This window comes from Chenopodium album, chromosome 17, assembly GCF_948465745.1.
Source record: "Chenopodium album chromosome 17, dcCheAlbu1.1, whole genome shotgun sequence".
Classification (NCBI taxonomy): domain Eukaryota; kingdom Viridiplantae; phylum Streptophyta; class Magnoliopsida; order Caryophyllales; family Amaranthaceae; genus Chenopodium; species Chenopodium album.
Genome location: NC_137850.1, coordinates 16,057,146 through 16,078,011, shown reverse-complemented (window position 1 = coordinate 16,078,011; position 20,866 = coordinate 16,057,146). Strand labels below are relative to the sequence as shown.

Here is a 20,866-nt window from a genome sequence, read left to right as displayed (position 1 = left end):
ACGTTAGGAGAAGCCAATTGACCCCGGAAGGCGGCTAGATTGGATCCTTTATTTCGATATTTGAGCATGTTTAGTTCATAATTATTTCAATTTCTGTGCCTTTGTTTATGTTTAAGTGAATGCTATTCCTAAACCATTTCCCTTAATGTTTTATTCCTTGTTTTAGCATATTTAGACTTTAGTTTATTTATCTCCTATTCCGAACTAGCTTAATTGTCGATAACATTTGGTGGTGTTTATCCGTTCTCTGTGGTTCGACCCCTATGTTTGCCTTATACTCGTATTAGGTTTGTTTAGGTTGTATAAATTGTATTTGACCTAGGGATAGACAATTGACGACGCGTTTATTCCCTTGTCAAATTGGCGCCGTTGCCGGGGAACGGCTTCCATTACTGTTGTGTTATCTTATTGAGACTAGTCCATTGTATATATTTTTCCTTTGATTTATTTTTGTTCTCTTTGTTTTGTTTTTGTTGAAAAATGGCACGTTTTTCTTTTCCTCAATATGATGGTGAGCCTTTTTATGTCTATTTCCATAGACTAGTAGAGTTTTTGAACTATAATGGTTGTAATCCTTGTGAAGCTTGTGAGATTTGTTATTATGGCATGAATGAACAAACAAGATATGAAGTTGAAAGTAGGTTTAATGGTGAATTTCAAGCATTAACGGTTCTTAGTGCATGGAGCTTTTTTGTACGGTTCGCTAAGGATGTACGCAATAGGGCATGTAATGTTGCTAATTTTGATTCTCAATGTGATAATAGTTTTATTGGTGGCATGAATCCCCATGATTTGTCTTGTGATCCTATATGTGAACCTAGTACAAGTGATTTCAACTCTTTTTCTCGTATTGTTGATAATGAATCTCATTTTCTTGATTATGCCCCCTTTCCCCAATATGATGATGCTCATGTATATAATGTGAATGATCCTCCCTCCTCATCTTCATGTTCTTACATGGCTCCAAATGATTTCCCTTATGCTTCTAATGAATCCTTTTATGAGGGTAATTCTATGGAAAATTTGAAGGAAGAGAAGATAATGAAGATAATGGAGATGATGGAGAGGTATAACGAGATGAGGGAAGTTGAGAATAGGGAGGTGGAAGCTAGAATGAAGATGCTTGAGAGCCAAATTCTCCAATTAGCCGACTCTCAAGAAAATGCCCTTCCTTTTTCTTCTCTTCCCCATATGAGTGAGGATCCCATTAGAGAGCATTCGAGTGATGGTGAAGGAGTAGAGAATGAAGAGAGTGTTGATTTTGAAAATCCTAATCCTCTTTCCCATCTTGATGAGTCTCTAGTGTATGTTTGTGACCCTTCAATCTACGAGTATATAGACTCTTTTGAGGTAATGTCCCACATATTTTTCGAGAGTCATATGAGGACTTATAGATTATTGGATGATTTCATCGAGAACGCTTCTTGGGACTTAGATGAGTTTGAGATGAATCTACCTCCATTCATGCACGATTTTGGGACCTTGGGTTTTGAGATAGTTGAAGGAAAGGTTGTCTATTGTGGTGAAAAGGAGGATAAGGTTGATTCCCTTGGAGTTTTTGAGCTTGAGGGAGGTGTAGATCGTGAGTGCCCTTCGTTTGACGACTCTATGATTGATTTTCATGCCCTCATTGGCGATGTGAGGCCTTGTGGTGAGGGAGTAGCTACCCCTTTTCCCGTTTCTCATACCCCTTTTTCTCTAAGGTTTGACCACATCCTTCCTTACCCTATTTCTCTCCCTTCCTATCTCAAAGAGCCTATTGGGGAGCCACCCTCTATGGATGATTTTCATGTCCCTCCTTCCATCATTGTTAAGGATAAGAGGAATTTTTCCAACAAAAAATTTTGTGATGAGGATTTGCCTTTTTCCTTTTCTTTCCATTCTTCTTTTCCTTCTTCTACTTCTTACTTTCTTGAGTTTCCTTTCGATCCTTCTTCTTCTTTCTTTTGGCATCTCCCTCTTCACTTACGTGCAATGATTTTATTGCACGTTTTTATTCCGTCATTTGCCTATTTACACCCCCATGAAATGTGTAGTAGTGCATTTGACAAGCTCTTGCGTGCGTTGAATTATTATTTCCTAGAGCGGTCTTGCTTGGACGTTAAACAAGCCTTTGCGGTAAGTAACCCGTGTTTTATTGCTGTCATTTTCTTTTGTTTTTAGATTAGATTTTCTCTCATGGACGTGTTTGTGTTCCTTGCTAGGTACACAACTTGATATACTCTTGTGCATTGGTGATGATCAAGAATCAAGGAAATGTGCCTCAACTTACCTATCATGTGGAATTCAAGCCTTATTTGTAAAGATTGTGGCCCATATGAGGTTATTTCGGGTTTTTTTTGTGTGATTTTGCATTTATCCCATATCCGGTAATATCCTTCTTTTCCCTCTCTCTCTTACTTATTGTGACTTGAAGATCATGTGTTGGTAATGTTGGATTAATTTTTCCTTGTTTTCCCCTCCTTGGTTTCATCGTTTATGATTTGAGAGCTTGGTTTCATTTAAGCTTGGGGGAGGGTATTCTATCATGTTTGGTGGGATGTTGATTCATATATGTCATGCACTTGAGTATATGCATTTCTACGTTTTTCATGCTTTTGGAAAATCCAAAAATATTTTTGTTTACATCAAGGAAAGTTTAGCAAAATGGGTTTTGTTTGTACTTATTTTGGACATTATATCTTTTGGATTTGTTTACTCTTGAATGCCTTTCTTCCTAAGTGGTTAATGTGTGCACGGTTTGAGAGTGTCATTGGTTGACTCTAGGATATTACATGCTAAGGTAGCCGGGTTAAGAACTTTTAGGAATCCATGAAGCCCTAGTTCACGTGGTATTTGGTAAGATGATGTTGCTCTCTATAGTGGATTTGGCACCCTTAGTTGGTATTTGCTTAGTTATAATCCCGTGTGAGGTAACATTGTTCTAGCCTTCATCACTTTTGGTGTGTGGCACATTTGGATCCTTAGCTATGCATGTCTTGATCCTTATTTTGACTTATGGCTCCCAAGATCGTGACCGAAGCACTCTAGGGGAGGAAAAGGGCACTTCTTTCTCATTTTTTTCTTTATCTTCTTTTTGTTTTGTTACAAATTTGATTTTCTATTTTACATAAACCTACATGCTAACCAATTTGAGCCTTATGTTTCCCGCTCTTGTTTAAACCACATTACAAACCTAATGGCCTATGTTTACCAACCTTTTAGTTAGTGAAGCATTGGCATGTGAGGTTTAAGTTTTGAGTTGTTGATTATAAACAAGAAGCACTTTGAGATTTGGTTAGAGTTGAGCTCGTAAAGAAATATGCAAATTTATGAAAATCAAGTGAAGTTTCAAGAAAAAGCCGTCCAAAATTTTGCAAGGACAATGAATAAAGTTAAAAAAAAAAAGAAAAGAAAAAAAAATTTGAAAAAAAAAAGCAAAACAACAAAAATATTTTAGATGGATTCATTTTCTTCCTTAGTTTAAGCATTGAGGACAATGCTTTGTTCAAGCTTGGGGGGAATATTGTGTGTTTGTGTTGAATAAGCTTGGGGGAATGGCATTAGTGGTATTTTTGCTTGATATTTAGAGACTTCTTGAGTTGTTTTTGAGTGTCGGCCGCACTTTTTGCTTCACTTAGGAATTATCACCAAATTTAAAATTTTTACCCCGCCTTAATCCTTAGCCTTACGTTACAACCAATAAAAAGACCCTTAGACTCTAGTGGGTTAGGTCAAAAGAACGATGGAGGGAGATAGACTTCAAACCTATGGAAAGAGTATGCATAGTTGAGACGTCGGGATTACCTTCTCAAAGTTTTTCATTTCTTTATCTTTTTCCAGTTCCTTCGTGGAATCTTGAGAAGCTAGCTTAAGGGTTGATTTGAAGCTAGTTGAGAGAACGTGGCCCGATTGGTTGGGGCTAGGGTGGATTGAGTGCTAAGTAGTTCTCTATGCTTAGCATGTCTTATGTTTCAATCAACCATTGACATCTTGGAACGTGCATACATTTGTCTATTCAGAAAGGTTTGCATTCACTAGTACTTGTCCCTATCTCTTGTCCATATATGAACTTGTGTTTGGCTCTTTCTTTTCATGTTTCTTTTTCTTTTCCTTTTGTTGCCTTGCCTTGGTTTTTGTCAAGAGTTGTGGGTTAAGCTCTTAGGAAACCCTCACGAGACCTCACTCGTCCTCATAGGCGACTTTGGGGTTTTAAGGGCTTGTTGTAGCTAAAAACAACCGTGATTCCTACGTTAGTGAGTTAGTGTACATTCTTTCTCCTTGTTTATATTTTGTTTCTTTTGCTTCCAATAATTTCGTCTTGTTCTCTTTTGCTCTAGCTTTGCTCGAGGACAAGCAAAGGTTTAGCTTGGGGGAATTTGATGAGTGACATTTTATGTCACTCCTAGGATAGTGTTTATGCCTTGTTTTAGCTTGTCTTAGGGTGTTCTGCAGTTGTTTTGTTCAAATAATGCGTGCATACATGTCTCGATGTATTTTTAATGAAATCGCGTATATTGTTGAATCTTGCCTTCATTGCGTGTTTGCACCGTTCCCTATACCTTATTGCTTCCCTTGGTGTTTGTGCTTAGGTATTTGAAGTCTTGAATTGCAAAGAAGAAGCCAAGGAAGCATGAGAGAATAATCGAAGAAAGCAAGGTGCAAGGGCGCGAATAATGTGCGGGCGCGCAGCCCTGTGAGAACCCGCGCAAAATTGGCGAAATTGCAGAAACGAGGCAGAAAGTTTTGCGCGGCCCGTGCGCGACATGTGCGCGAGCGCACACCCACACCGCGCGGGCGCGCAGCTACGGTGCGCGGGCGCGCATCCAACAGCACGGGCGCGCGCACCCAAGCACAAGCCGCGCAACCCACAAACACGCGGGCGCGCAGCTACATTGCGCGGGCGAGCAGGCCGCTGAGAGGGAGCGCAGGCCGCTGCAAGGGCGCACAAACCGCTGCGAGGGCGCACGCGCGGGCGCACAACTACCATGCGCGGGCGCACAGATCCTTGCGCGGGCGCACAACGGGTCCTGTTCAGCGTTTTTGCGCGATTCTTTGTATATTGCGGGGCTTGTTTTGTACGGGAGAACTTCATTCTTTTAGATTTTTTTTCCCTTGTTTTAGGAGAGGTTCTCTATCTAGGTTTAGCTCAGGATTAGAGTAGTTTAGAGAGAGAAAGTGAGGGTTTCACCATTGTTGAGCTTGGATTTTGAAGAAGAAGATTGATCATCTTGTTTGTAGACTTTCATCTTCAATCAATGAGAATCTCTAACTCTCTCTCCTCCACTTTTATTTGCTTTCTCTTGACTATTGTTTTTGTTGTTGGTATTGCTTGTTAATCATGTTGATTCTTGATTATTTGTTGATTAATCTTGTTGTTATCATGATTAGTGAGTAATTTCCCCATTAAGGGGATGGTTGTGGTGTAGTTGGATCTTGAGCATGTTCTAGGTTAGAATTGATTTATTTGTGATTAAAGTCTTTATATGCTTGATATTCTTCAATCTTCTTGTAAGTGCACATTGTTGGTTGATTAAAGGTGAATCTTTGCTAACAAGGAAAAAAAGTTGACTTAGCTAAGGTTCATTATTATCGATTGTTATTTAATAGTACCTCCTAGTATATGGTTCTAATGTGGAAGCATAGAGGCTATGTTAGGAGAAGCCAATTGACCCCGGAAGGCGGCTAGATTGGATCCTTTATTTCGATATTTGAGCATGTTTAGTTCATAATTAATTCAATTTCTATGCCTTTGTTTATGTTCAAGTGAATGCTATTCCTAAACCATTTCCGTTAATGTTTTATTTCTTGTTTTAGCATATTTAGACTTTAGTTTATTTATCTCCTATTCCGGACTAGCTTAATTGTCGATAACATTTGGTGGTGTTTATTCGTTCTCTGTGGTTCGACCCCTATCATTGCCTTATACTCGTATTAGGTTTGTTTAGGTTGTATAAATTGTATTGGATCTAGGGATAGACAATTGACGACGCGTTTATTCCCTTGTCAACTGCGAGGATGCTAGGAATAAGAGATGAAGACTTGTCTCTGATATGTCTATTTTATATAGTGGTTTACCCCCGTCCCTTGGTCATAATAAGGAGTATTTTTGGCTTTTTAGAGCCACTTTTATTACTAATTTGTGCTTTCTAGTGTTTTCGTAGTCTTGGTTATGTTTTATAGGAAATTGCGTATTTGGAGCATTTTCCTGGGTTTATTTGGAGCAACTACGAGCATTAGAGGAGCACGACCGTCTTTACTAGCCCAAGGCCGGTTGGAGTCATCAAACCGGTGATTAAAGGCTCAACATATGAGAAGCCAAGGCTATAGACCGAGTGATTCAAGCCCTTAGGAGGAAACTAGTGTTTGGCTAAGATAATAGCCTAAATGGAAGTCCAAAGAAGAGCCCAAGATTTCGCCCGTCCGGATAAGGCTTCGCCCAAAGGTGCGCCCGGCTGGGCGGAGCGGAAGGATAATGAAGCACTCTTCGCCCTATCTCGCTCTCGACCGGGCGCGAGAAATGCATTAAGGATCGAAAAGGCGGGCCCGGTCAGGCGGTGCCTCGCTCGACCGGGCGCGTGTCTTGGAGCAAGGATTCGACGTCTTCTTACTTAGATTTTAATTAGGATTTTTATGATTTGTATAAATACGTTTTAGTTGCTTTTGCTACATTTATCTCTCTTCCATTATTTTAATATTCTCTTAAGCTTAAACTTCTCTCTTGCTTTCTCTCTCTATAACTCTTGATTTAATTCAATTCATTATTTCTGTGAACTTTGGTAACAATTTCTTCCCCTTTTATTCCAGTAATTTATTTGCCTTGGCTCATCATGTTTTGCTTAATTGCTTTGATTTGTTTATATTTAATAATGTGTGAGTAGATTATTTTCTAGGGTTGTGGGGTTCCATAAATAATATGAAGGGGTAATTTGTTATTGTTGATTGTCAATGCTTGATTAATTTCCTATTGATTGATTTGTTGCCAGGGAAACGGTTTTATTTTTATTTCTGATTTTTTTTTTTTGTAGTCTAGATTATTCCCTCTAGTCTCAGAGAATGCAAGTTCTTTGAGACAAATTTTTCATATTTGTTTGTTTAGTTCTATGTTTATACTCAAGAGTTCTAGATCAGGTTATATTCCATGCGTTCCTGAAATTGAACGATCTTTTCATAGAAAGAAGAACCTTTACAAACAGGTACGAGACACTTCTGAAGGTAATCCATCTTTGGAACCCCCATCTGATTCTAGCGGTTTGGAAGTTTCTTCAGAATCTGAATTAGAGATGACAGCACAACCACCTCCTCTACCTCGCAAGCTTAGTGATTATTCGAAGCCGTCCTTGACGGATTTTCCACATCTGACTCCTAATCCGGCTCTAGATGAGTGAAATTCGAGATCAAGCCCCAATTCATCACGATGATCGAGAGAAAGCAATTCAGTGGAGCTAAGGGTGAACACCCTAATCTTCACATTTCAGATTTCTGTCAGTATTGCAATACAATTAGGCAAGCTGGGGTCACGCAAGACCAAATCAAGGAGATTCTTTTTCCCTTTTCTTTATATGGAAAAGCTAAATTGTTGTTTAATGGATTGACTAGAATTGCACATGGTATTACTGACTGGGAAACTCTTACTTTGAATTTTTATAATAAATATTACCCTGTAGAAAGAACAGCTTTACTAAGGAGTGCAATTAAAAAAATTTTCCAAGATCCATATGAAACTCTATATGAGGCTTGGGAAATGTTTAAGGATCTGCAGAGAGAGTGCCCCCATCATAATTTAGCAAAATGGCAGTTGATTCAAGCCTTTTACAATAGGCTTGGAAATACATCTAGAATAATTCTAGATTCTGCAGCTAGTGGGAGGTTTATGAATCTTAATGTTGATAACGCAGGTCAAGTTATCATAAGATATGGTAATTCATAATTCCCAATATGGGAATCCTAGAGGGTTTGCTAACGAAGGGAAACATAATGTTGATTCTGTATCCTTTGTGCAGGCTGAATTAACATCTATTTGCCAGAAATTAGATAATCTTAGTACTGCTATTCCTGATTCTGTATCTAATGTTTCTGCTGTCAATAATACTAACAAAGCTTTTTGTGAAAATTGTGGAATTGTAGGACATTGGGAGCAAGATTATAATAGTTCCATGGAGCAAGTTAATGCCTTCCAAACCTATAGGCAAAATAACCCATACTCCAGCACTTATAATCCCGGCCTCTGGAATCATCCATATCTTTCCTACCGGAGTACCAATGTAAAAAATCCTCCACCTCAACAACAACCACAACAACAACAACAACCACCACCACAGCAAAAATATTACCATCCTAACTCTAGCCCAAAAAACCCAATCACAACCCTTCTGATCTTCTGACCCTGCTTTGTAAGAAATTAGAGCAATGCTATCAAATATGCAAAAGCACATGGAGAGTAGGGATGCATAAATTTATTCAATCCTAGCTCATAATAAAATTATGGATAATAAAATTGTGTAGATTTTATCTACCCTACAAACCTGTCAACAGGGAGTACTACCATTGCAACCAATCCACCCTACGGATCATGCTAAAGCAATTACTCTAAGGAGTGGTTCACACTATGAAGGGCCTCCTATGCCTAAGGATGATGAACCTGTTGCTAATCCTGATTCCCTTGTACTAAGTGCTAATGCTACTAACCCTGAAGGGCTACAAATGAAAACTAATCCTTCTAATGTTTCTTTGTAGGGTAAATCTCAGGATAAAGGTGGAGATGTGCAGGGCCCACTCATCAAACTTTCATTCCCAAATAGACATTTGAAGAGTAAGTTTGATAAGCAATTTGGTAAGTTCTTGGAGGTTGTGAAAAATTTACAGGTAACAGTTCCTTTCACTGATTTAATCACTCAGGTTCCTGCATATGCTAAATTTATGAGAGATATTTAGACTAGAAAAAGGGCCTTTGATGATGTAGAAACTGTAGCTTTTACAGAGGAATGTAGTGCTTTATTGCAAAATAAATCCTCTCCTAAATTAAAGGATCCTGGAAGTTTTTCTATCCCTTGTCATATTGGTAATTTCTTGCCTCCTTTTAATAAAGAGTTATGGGTTAACCTCTTAGGAAACCCTTACGAGAGCATTACTCGTCCTTTAGGGCGATCTAAAGGCATAAATGGCTTGTCAAATGTTATTAAAATTGACCGTGATTCCTACAACAGTGAGTTAGTGTATATTCTCTTATCCTCTAGTCTTTCTCGTTTCTTGCTTGCTTAATTAATGTCATCATTTTCCTTTAAGCTTGATTTTGTTTTGCTCGAGGACGAGCAAAGGTTTAGCTTGGGGGAATTTGATGAGTGTCATTTATGGCACTGTTAGGCTAGGTTATCTTTATAGTTTTATTCTCATTTTTAGTCCTTTTTGCCGTGTTTTTACATAATAATGCTTGCTTTGCGTGTTTGTGTGTAAGTTTAGAGAAATGCATGCTTTTATTTGTTTTCTTGTCATTTTGTTCATTTCTCGACTATTTCTCTCGATTCTTTGTTTCCTTGATTTGTATTGTAGGTATGTTGATTTTCCCGAGATATGATCACCAAGGAGAAAGCTCAAGCGCATTCAAGAAAGTTAATGGAGTAAAGTTCGGGATTTCGAAAACGCAATTCAAGTTAGCTCTGCGAGCTAAGGGGCCTTGGAAGTTATGCTTTGGCTCGAGGCATTCTAATGCTTGGAAGATAAAGGAGGTGCCCTTCTCACGAGCATCGCCTCGAGTGCACCAATGATAAGGATGCTCGAGAGCGCGGAGATTGATCAAGCAAGGGTAGGAGACAAGGCTACGAGCACCGAGCAGGGGTGCGCGCGCGGCACATGAGGTGCGAATTAAATGTAGCTTTTACAGAGGAATGTAGTGCTTTATTGCAAAATATATCCCCTCCTAAATTAGTGGATCCTGGAAGTTTTTCTATCCTTTGTGATATTGGTAATGTCTTCATAGATAAAGCATTATGTGATTTGGGTGCTAGTGTTAGTGTTATGTCATTGTGTGTGTATTCTAAACTTAATATGGGTGATTTGAAAGTTAGTAACATTACTTTACAAATGGCAGACCGTTCTGTTAAATACCCCTTAGGTATTTTAGAGGATGTTCCTGTGAGTGAAAGAAATAGTGTCCTTCGAACAAGTGTATTATTCTGATAAGGGGTTCGGAATTATTAGAAAGCTAATTTTTTCAGTAAGGTCAAGTGATCAGAATGCCTGGGTGAAGGCCGCTTCCGATCAGTAATATTAATGCATAATTAATATTACAGCTTAATCTTGACTGAACCCTTCGGGTCATACCCAAGCAACTAACAAGCCGAAGCAACGAATTAATTCGGAAGTAATTAATGAGTCGACTGAGTAATTTATATTTAGACGTCGGAAATTCGAGTTGGAGCGTCGAAACCAGGCGTCGGAAAATCTCAAATGTCGAGCCAAAATTTAGGAATTGGCGAGATGGGAAAATGCTTCAAGTAACAAGCAAAAACCCTAGCCACGCAAAAACAAGGGAAGCGCGCCAAATAGGAGCGTGCCACGTGGCAGCACACATGGCATCACGCCATGTGGCAGCGCACGAGGCAGCCACCAAGTGGCAGCAGCCATGTTGGCAGCGCGCCATGGTGGCTGTGCATGAAGCAAAGGGGCCGTGGACCCGGGTGACGGGTCATGGACACAGGCCAAAAGAAAGTGGCCCCAACCGAACCCTACTTGGGGCTCAAGGTTGGGTGACACATGGTTAGCTCACAATGCATGTGAGTTGCCTTGGGGACCAAGTGAGAAAGTGGTCCTCACCTAACCATGTGACACTTGTTACTAATTCCTTGGTTTATTTAACTAAGGGTTAAATTCATCAATCTTTCCATGTGGGATCTTTTTGTGAAAAAGTCCCACATTGAAAGTTGAGTGGAATTCACAAGGAAGTTTTCCTTATAAATAGCCAAGGAATGGCTTGGGATTGTTCACTTGAGTAAGAGTTGGAAAAGCCATCACTAGTAGTGAAAACCTTTGAACTCAAGAGTTGAAAAATGCATCACCATTGTGAAAACCTTTGAACTCAATTACTCGGGTTTCGGTCGGGCCTTGCTATCTCCAAGGCATTGGACCTAGTCGGTGTTCGAGTTGTGGGTGGACTCCCGTTGGAGGTCGTCGTATTTTCGAGGCTAGCTTTCGAAGTATGAGCCCCTCGAGGTCGGGTGAAGCACGCGTCAAAGGTATAATTATTATCTTAATCTTGTCATTAAGTTAATTATGTTTATGGTTTTATTTATTGCTAGTGCGGTCTTGGTTTTGGGTTTGTGGTGAGTCGGTCTCACCAAACCCCAACAGCGGTATCGGAGCCTTGCTCGTTTATTTTTAAAATCATATTATTTTTCAAGGTGTTTTATGGCTTATTTTTTCTGGTTTTAAGTTACTAATTAGATTAGTAGCTCGTTTTGTTAATTTTAATCCCATATTAGAGTTGACTTCAGCTCCTTAACCCAAATTTCGACCCAAAAATAGTGAATTTTGGGTGGAAAAGGCGTTCTGGAAATGGTTTTTCCCTTTAGGACTCTGATTTTAGCCAAAAAACGACCAGAAATGCACTTTTCGAGGGATTTTTCGTTTTGACGAAAAATTTTAAGTCTTTTCAACCTTTAAAATGAATAAATATTTATGGTGGTTATGTAATTGGTTCAATACATATTTTATATGCAATTTTAAACCTCTTTAGGCATGATTACTTGTTAGTAATTTGTGTTTGAAAGCTTTGTTTTATTTTTCACATAATGGCAAATTCATTGCATTAAGTGTGAAATTGTTGTTCTTTGAGGTTTCTAAGTACTAAAGATTCAATCTTTAATTATGTTAAGTGATTGAAACTTTGAGTTACTAAATTCCATGAATTTTTGTTAAACTTTGTTGATTTAATCATTTTTTAGTTGATTAGAATCATAAAGTTTGTAACTTGTGATAGAAATTTGTTTATCTTCATATTAGAAGATATAATTTTTCAAGGATTCACAAGTATTAAAGTTGGAATCTTTATTGAACTTATGTTCATTTTTTCAACTCCCTTTTATTTTGTCAAAATCTCAAGATTAATTTAAATTGGATTAAATTAATAGAGTGAAATTGCCTTATTTTGTTGCACCAAGTTAAACCAATTTTATTAAAGAATGGTTATTGGAAATAATATTGGTTAAATGCACTTGCATGAATTTATTTAAGTTGGACTTGTTATATTTTCATTTTTCCTCAAAATTAATTGATTCTAAAATTAATTTAGAAATTGATTAAATGTGTCACACAAAATCGGGATTTTTCCCGAGGTATGAGCACCTCAAATCGAGGCCGAAGAAGCCCGAGCTAGCTCTCGGCTAGCCGGACTGCTCACACAGCCATGGGCTGCCGAGGCTGCTCGGGTGCCTCAATTTTGGGTGATGTTGTGTGTGTCGTGTATGGGCTGCTATGCGTGCACCCCTTGGCGCACCATGGCAGCCTTGTGGCTTGCCATGGGTGAGTCGCTTAGGGTGTTTGCTTTGAGCTTCCTTTGAGGGTTGTTTTTGTGCATAGCTTGGTACATAATTAAGGGTAAAATGCATAGACATTGCTTGTGAAGCAATGTGGTGCAATGAGATCGTGCGAGTTGTGAGCACTCCAAGTCTTAATGCTAGGCACTTGGATATTTTTGGACTACGTAATTTTTGCTTATCTTGCTGTTTTAATTATTTTATTAATTTAATTTAATTTGGTTTTAATTATTTTAATAAATTTTGGAGGCTAGGCCTCGGTTTTATGAGCGGCATTTGCAAAATTTTATTTTGGCAAATAATTGGGTTTTACCGGCTTAATTAATTGGATTAATTAAGATGGATGCAGAATTTAGTGGGAGCTTCACATATTAATTGCGCTTATTTACATAATCGGTTAAAACAACTTTGACTAGTTTTAATTAGGCGAGTTAATTGGGTTAACCACCTAGATTAGTTACTAGGTTTCGCGTGATTATGCATTGTTACTTGTTTTATTGTTGTAAAATGCATGGGTCATTCACAAATAGTGAATGGATGAATGGAATATATGTTCTCTCACGAGTTTAACAAAATGGCAACTAGTGAGGCCCGATTAGGATAAAAAATACAGACTGCGATCCGTGATGTATTTTTGTAAATCTAAATACGGTCTGCGTACCGTTGAGTACTTTTGTACCTTAATATTCAAATTAGTCCTAATCGTAGATACTAGTATTGCATAATTTTGATCAAGTCTTGAAGATGGAGGTTCTTGGAAGAAAAAGCCATAAAGTTGCAAAAAAAGACCTTTTGAAGACTTGAAGAAATTCAAGGGGTCATGTTAGTTGCCAAATATGCATCAAAGTGCTTATGCTTTGCATATTTATGATTATTTATATATGAATTATATGTTAGATGCATGTTTAGGATTTCGAATGTTGTGATGATTAATTAAGTTCACTTAAATCAACCAACATAGAAACCCTAGGTCCCTAAAATATTGAGTAAAATTGTCATTCCAAAAAAACACTTATCGACCTATTGAGAGTAGTGATGGGCTACGCCAAAGCGAGGCCTCACTACTACTCCCTAGACTCATAAGGCATACCGGGTATGCAAGTTGGTTTTGGTTGTACTCAACAATATGAGTGATGGAGTCCTAACTTGTCGTGGCAAAGTGAATAAATTGTTGAGAGAGCATTAGATGCGACGATTTATTCAACCAAGAGTGGTTTGGAGCCATTAGCAAAGCGTTGCTTACCTTAGGAGATTGAGTGTTAAGACAAGCCAAAGCATGTATAACCACTCTTTGTTTTTTGGGATCTTGGAATAGACTTATTCTCGCCAAATGGGGAGAAATTTAATGCGTGGATAAGACATTTAATAAGAGTGAAAATTTGCATGAATACCTTTTAATTTTCAAACTTATTATGTTATTTACTTGATAAATGGTTATACTTTGCACTTATATTTGTAGAATTCCAAATCAAACTGTATTGTTTTCCATGATTGGTAAAGGAAATCTTTCAGAATGGTTCTCAAAGAATAGTAAAGCATTTCTAAAATACAATTCTCATAAATGACTTTTATAACAAAGCCGGAAAGGACGGTTGGACATCATGTATTCAAAATACTAGGTAGTTTTGATAAAACATGAAGTATTGAGTTGCAAACTCAAATTGTCAATATTGACAACCAACATATCTTTTCGTTTAATACATAGATGAGTAGGACACATTGATTTAGTAATTCGAGCGTGAATTAAAGGAAAAGATAAAAATTTGTTTTACGGCGCATTAGATGCTTAATTATGCCTAACAAAGTATAAAAGTCAAAGACTCTTATAGAAATGGTTCTTAAAGATTATGAGATAAAGTATGATAAGAATTATAGGAAACGAGGAACAAAGAAAAGGAATGAGTTTCCATGTTATTGAAGTTAACTTAGCAACTCATTATCTTCACAAAGTATCGGATACTGCTTGAGTGTTCCACTTTGAAAGTGACCTCAAACTATTGAAGATAAGCTAAGTTATCGACTTACAAGCTTAATCAAGTGGTGCTACATAAGTTGTAAGGTCGTATGCTTTGTTTAAAGGCCTTTAAGCTAAGGCTGGAACAAATAAATGGTTATTGTGTTCCATTATCAGTAATTGATCTGTTTACACACGGAAAGACTCACATTCAAAGCAATGTGCAATAGGTTCAGATTTATTTGAATGGCATGGTTGTCTAAACCATGAGTCAAGAATTCTTGATTATAGACAAACATTTTCTTAACGTGATAAACTGTCAAAAGCTCAAAGTCATGGGCATGATTTGCGTTATGAACATCTTTAGCAATGTCACATCGACAAGAATGTACTCAAGGCTCTATTAGATAGGCTCTTGATAGTTGATCGATTTTGGAATCGTTCTAAGACAAGTAAGTCTTACTTGTTAAAACAAACAAAGTAAAGAGCTATTGTTCGTAGAATAGACAATTGACTCCGAAAGCTTAAGAGGATTCATTTACTTCAACATTTCACAAAGAATTTGAAAGAATATGGCTATATTCATCAAATGTGAACAAACTTAACCTTGAATAGTTCAAGAGTTTAGTGAAGTACATAATCGACTTGGCAAGATATCAAAACGTCTAGATTAGATCGAGCAATGTTTGCTTGAGCCAAGCATAACCATCACAAAGTTATGAAATTGAAATTTTCATAAATAAATCCACAAAGAACATAATGTGTCTTCACGGAGACCTCGATGCCATTTAAAAATGACTCCAACAATGATGGATCACATCCATTCCTATAAAGTTCTTAAGATTTGCACGAAGGACTAATGTTACACTAAAAAAAATGTCGAAGCTATGAAAAGACGCCATATTTTCAATTATGGATAGAATTAACTTCTAAATGTCTTTTCAAGTATATGTCTAAAACTCTTAGCCACAGTGGGAGTTTACTGGCTCATTAAAGGCTAAGATAGCTCGAGTGGGAGCTAACTGTTTGTTTTATAACGAACTTTTACCCAACATGTCTCTTTGTAAGCATTCAAGTCGAACCACGGGCATTACCTCCATAACCTAATTGAGAACATAGTGTTTGTTGCTTTAAGTGGTGTCTTTCTGGAAAGTAACACATTTCCAAAACGACAAGTGGGAGGAAAATGAACTCGATGACCATCGAGCATAGCAACAAACTAGAACTGAGAATCTCGGAAGACCTTAAAAGGGCCTCGTGAGAATACTTGATCAAGAATACTCAAAAGTACTTTACAAGTGCCTTAAAAGAGAATTCATTTCTCACAAAACTTTTGAAAAGTTGGAGTAAGATCAAGAAAATAAAAGGACTTTGGAAGCACCTTGAAACTCAGTATTTGATGCAATAACCCCTTATAGGTATAGAATTCACCAAAGGCTTGGATTGAATCCTATAAATTTTCTATTAAGTTAGAAATAAACCTAAGACTTACAACCATACTATTTACTATTAGATAGTAAGGGAATAATATCTTGTAAATATAGCTATGACAAATCCAAATTCCGAATAATGGATTAGAGGCCATGAAAATCCAAAATAGACCCCATGTTTGAAAATCATGTTTTAAAACTATATTAATTTGCATAAAGGGTGAAAGACCCATCGACTGCAAATACGTTTTCAAGGAGAAAACTAACAAATGTGGAAATGTATATGATCGGTTGAAAAGGATACAATTAAATTCACGGAGTTGATTTTAATAAAAACCTATTCACCATTCGGAATGCTAAAGTCTTTTCGTGATTATTCTAGCAAAATTGCACATATGAAATATGACAAAATAGATACCGAAACCGCCTTCCTAAAATAGGATTTTGGAAGTGACTATAAAATAGTCTAAGGGTTTTGAAAATCTAACTAAATGCTAGATTTGAAACCAAGCTCAAGGAATCTGTCATGGGATAAAAGGAAGCATTGCATATAGGAATTGGAACGTTTTCTCTCATGAAGTTAATAAGAGGATTGGCTTATGGAGAAACATAAATTCTTATGAATAAGAAGTTTAGTGGGAGCAAAAGTAAATTATATAAAGGTCCAACGAAAAGTTTACGAACTCTATTGTGAAATAACTATCAAATGCTAAATGCTTAGATTTGAAAGTACTTTCGACAATGGACCAAGAAAAAGACGATACTTAGTACATATTGGTATTAAGATCTATTGTATAGACTTAATAAAATGTTTGAACGCGTAAAGGAATTTACCGTGTTAAACATGAATTGAAGGACTTTGAAAGACTTTCGACCCGTATATATAAAACTAAGTAAATGTTTGAACTAAGTATAAGCTAGGCTAAATACTAAGTTAAACATGAAAAACTCTAATAGAGACTTTCAACCATATCACACAGCAAACAATTTAAGCAAGATTCAGTGACACTAAATTAGCTAAAATGTCACATGGATGGAATAAGATTGAGAATTACTTTGCAACTTAATCCATCATGTACGCTATGATATGGAATCGTCGCACGACTTACTTTCTTAGAGCATGTGAAGTATGTATGTAGTACCAATCAACCTGAATTTATGTAATAGATCGTTAGATAATGGCCAAGAATATCCAAAGTACTTGGATAAGTAACAGGATGAGTTCTTGACTTGTGGAAACAAATAAAATTTGAGAATTGATGTTGCAAGCACAAACCTTAACGAGGATTAGATCCTTAACAAGGAAGCCGTTTATAAGCACGAGCTAATAATGAGTCGTGGCTTGAGAATGGTAACATGGACGTGCATCTATGTGTATTGTGCGGGAATTTAAGGAAAATTTCCATGATCACAAGTGATTAGGGTATCCCAAATCATTGTGAGCTGTTTAGGGTAAAAATAACCCCAAAAACGTGGCCCAATCCCGTAGTGACACGTGGCCCAGTCAAAGGGAAACACGTGTCCCTATGGGTAGATGATGCGTGTCAGATGCCCGAAAGAGCACCTGAAAACAGCAAGAGAAAGGGCCCTTATTACATCAGGGCCCAAATCCCGAGGATAGTTATTGAAAGCCGCAAAGCGGCGCCACCATGTGACACGTGGCACTCTCTGTTGATGAGTGACATTTATGGCACTCATTTGATCTCTTTTTGGATGAATTTCATTTCATTTTATTACTCTTTTCTTTAGTTTTCCTTAGTTTTATTCTAGTTTTCTTCATTTTATGCTTTTTGTAGTTAGTTTCTCTATTTTATGCATTTTCTAGTTTACTTGCTATTTTTCCCTTTTACTTGCTTTTTATCCTTTGTTTGTAGGTTGTGATTGATTGTCTAAGGATTCCCGAGCTTCCTCTCCTCGGTCTTTCATTGTTTTTCATGCCTAATTCTTGTGCAAAGAGTTTCAAGTCAAAGGGGGATCCAAGGAGCATGCTTCAAGGCCTTGTATATGCTCTTTTCATGGCTTATATCCTTCAAGAATTCCAAGAAAGTTGCTGCCTACCTTGTCCTCCATCACCATCATCTATGATGTGTGCACCACATGAGCTAGGACGAAGAGAAGAAAGGGGGGCTGCCAGTTATGTGCGGGCGCACATGGGGAGTGTGCGACCGCACATTTGTCGTGTGCGGCCGCACATGAGGTGTGTGTGGGCGCACCTTTCTGGGTGTGTCCCGTGCGCACTTCTCTCTCTCCTCCGAGCGCCCGCACCGGCGTGGGTCTATTTTTTGACGTCAATCCTAACTTCCCCTTTGTATATATAGTTATTTCCTTCCATTTTCAGGAGGGAGATGACATCTTCATTAGTTAGAATTAGATTAGATTAGATTTTAGAGAGAGAAAAACACTAGTTCTTAGCTTTTTAGAGAGAGAAAATGTGGGTTTGATGATTGATGATTGAAGATTGCTACATTTGGTTTGATTTCTATCAAGTTTGTAAGGATTCTTTACTTTTTTATGCAATTTAATGTTTGATTTCATTAGTATTGTTGTTTGATTTGGTTGATTGATAGTTTGATTGTTTTGGATTGAATTTGTTGGTTTCAATTGATGAATTTGGGAATGATGATTAGTTTAGCTTTGATTTTGATGTTTTTCATGAATTGTGAGTAGTTTTATTGCTAGGGTAGTAGTGAAGCATGTATTGATGATGAATTGAGATTAATTTGGGGGAAATTGATTGAGTTGATAATGTGATTAAATTGGTTGATTGATTTTGTGCATGTGTGTGTTTGATTAGGCTTGATCACCCTTGTTATTCACACTAAATTGCATTGTGAGTTCACATTGATACGGACCATTGATTTGTGGCTTACATTTACTCGATTGAGATATCTTGTGATGTTTCCTAGCTAGTGTTTGATGTAGTTGGCGCTAATTAGACCTCTAGGAGAATAGCATGATGTGCTCTTTTGGTTGCAATTTCGGTTTTCCCTCACATTGCTTGACTTGATTGGTTGATTCCCCAAGGTTATTGAACTTCATTGTTGATGCATGTGGATCCATTCCCCTAGTGCCTTTGCATTTGATTAGTACAAGCTTTTTGCATTGCCTAGCTAGCTCTAGTTCCTACCATAAACCCCTACTAGACTTTGGAATAGCTTGACTTAGGCAATATACATTCAACCTCCATTCCTTTGGGTTCGACCTTGACTTACCACTACACTTCATAGGGGTTAGTTGAGTTATAAATTTTGTTTGATTGGGTGGGGTGGTAGCCCGACGACCTACTGTTCTTCATCCCATCAAAATGGCGCCGTTGCCTGGGAATGGTGCTTTGAGTGCATGTTTTTGTTGAGTCTATTCCACTCTATTTGCAAAATACAAAAAGATTTTACACTTTAGGCTACACTCTTAGCCGTGCTACTAATATTTTCTTTGAGTTTTGTATGCATAGATCTCAAGCCATGGGAGAAAATACAAGAGTTTCCTTGAAGGAACTAGGAGTGCCCGGTGCATATAGGTTTGAGAGCGGCATAGCTCCACCTACAACACCGGCAAACGACTTTGAAATTCGGCCGGCAATGATCACCCTAATTGAGAGGAGACAATATAGTGGAGCTAAGAATGAGAGCCCATTGAACCATCTTAAGGAGTTTGAAAAATGTTGCAACACTATCAATGTCAATGGAGTTTCTCAAGAGTTTATCCGCCTCAAGTTGTTCCCTTTCTCTCTCATAGGAAGATCTTTGGAATGGCTAGACAAAGAAGTGAAGCCCAATTCCTTGAAGACATGGGATGATGTCACAAAAGCTTTCTTGTCCTGTTTCTACCCACCAAAGAAGACGGCGGAGGCTAGAGCCTTAATCCAAAGTTTTAAGCAATTGCCTAGAGAGAATCTCCATGAAGCATGGGAGAGGTACAAGGACTACCAAAGGGAATGCCCTCACCACGGAATTCAAACATACCAAGTGATCCAAATCTTCTATAGTGGTTTGAGCTTTCAAGGTAGATCGAGCCTAGATGCCGGAGCCGGAGGGCCAATCATGAACAAGACGGAAGAAGAGGTTGTGGATGTAATAGATGATGTGGTAAGGAATTACATGGATTGGAATGATGTAGAGAGGGAATCGGTAAGCACAAGTTGCTCAACCGATCAATCTTATGTCATCAACGAATTGTCCACAATGGTCTCGGAGTTAGGAAAGGAGGTGAATTCTCTCAAGAACAAGCTCGAGAGTCCTTCACAAGCTTCTAGTCTTCCCTCCCAATTTAAGGGGAGAGGTACATCTTCCTACTCTAACCCTCCTTTTGCTTCTTGTTGCATGATTAGAGAATGCTTGGTTTGTGATATTTGTGGAAAGAATGATCATGATGCTTCTAATTGCCCCATTGTTCCTTGTGATAGATATGACGGATATGAGAATGTGCATGTGAATTGTGATGATAATAATGATTTTGGACCTAGATTTAATGCTCAAAAGATTGTTGGGAATAGGAATTATCACAATAATGGGAGCTATGATAACTACAACCAAAAGAGTGGTAATGGTAACCGTGTGACCCAAGAATTTTGTGGTAACCATAACAACTTTAGTTTTAATGATCAAAGCTATGGCCAAGAATATGGGGATCATAACCAAGGTTATGGTAACCATAATCAAAATTCCGGCTAAAATCATGGTAAGGGTAAATGGAGAAATCAAGGTAGGGGAGGTTTTCAAAATGATGTTCAAAGAGATAACCCACCCCAACTTACTCCAAAGATTCTAAGCCAAGGTGATGATTTCTTTACTCAACAATCCCAATTGAATAGGCTAGAAAATTTCATGATGGATCAATCTAGGATGTTGAATTAATTCACATTGTCTTGTAATAAAATGTTTGAGGTTCTATTTACTCATGGAAAGATGCTTGAGAACCAAATTGCTCAACTAGCCAGCCCTTTGAAAGATTGTGCTAGTCCATCTCCTTTACCT

The 20,866-nt window shown here is 37.8% G+C and overlaps 1 non-coding gene across 1 annotated transcript; it reads right to left on the bottom strand.

The window, feature by feature from the left end:
• Nucleotides 1–19,739: 19,739 nt before the first annotated feature.
• Nucleotides 19,740–19,845, bottom strand: LOC145590406 (small nucleolar RNA R71). The gene has a single exon (XR_014102011.1). It is a non-coding gene; the product is annotated as a small nucleolar RNA R71 (small nucleolar RNA).
• Between the last annotated feature and the right edge of the window lie 1,021 nt (nt 19,846–20,866).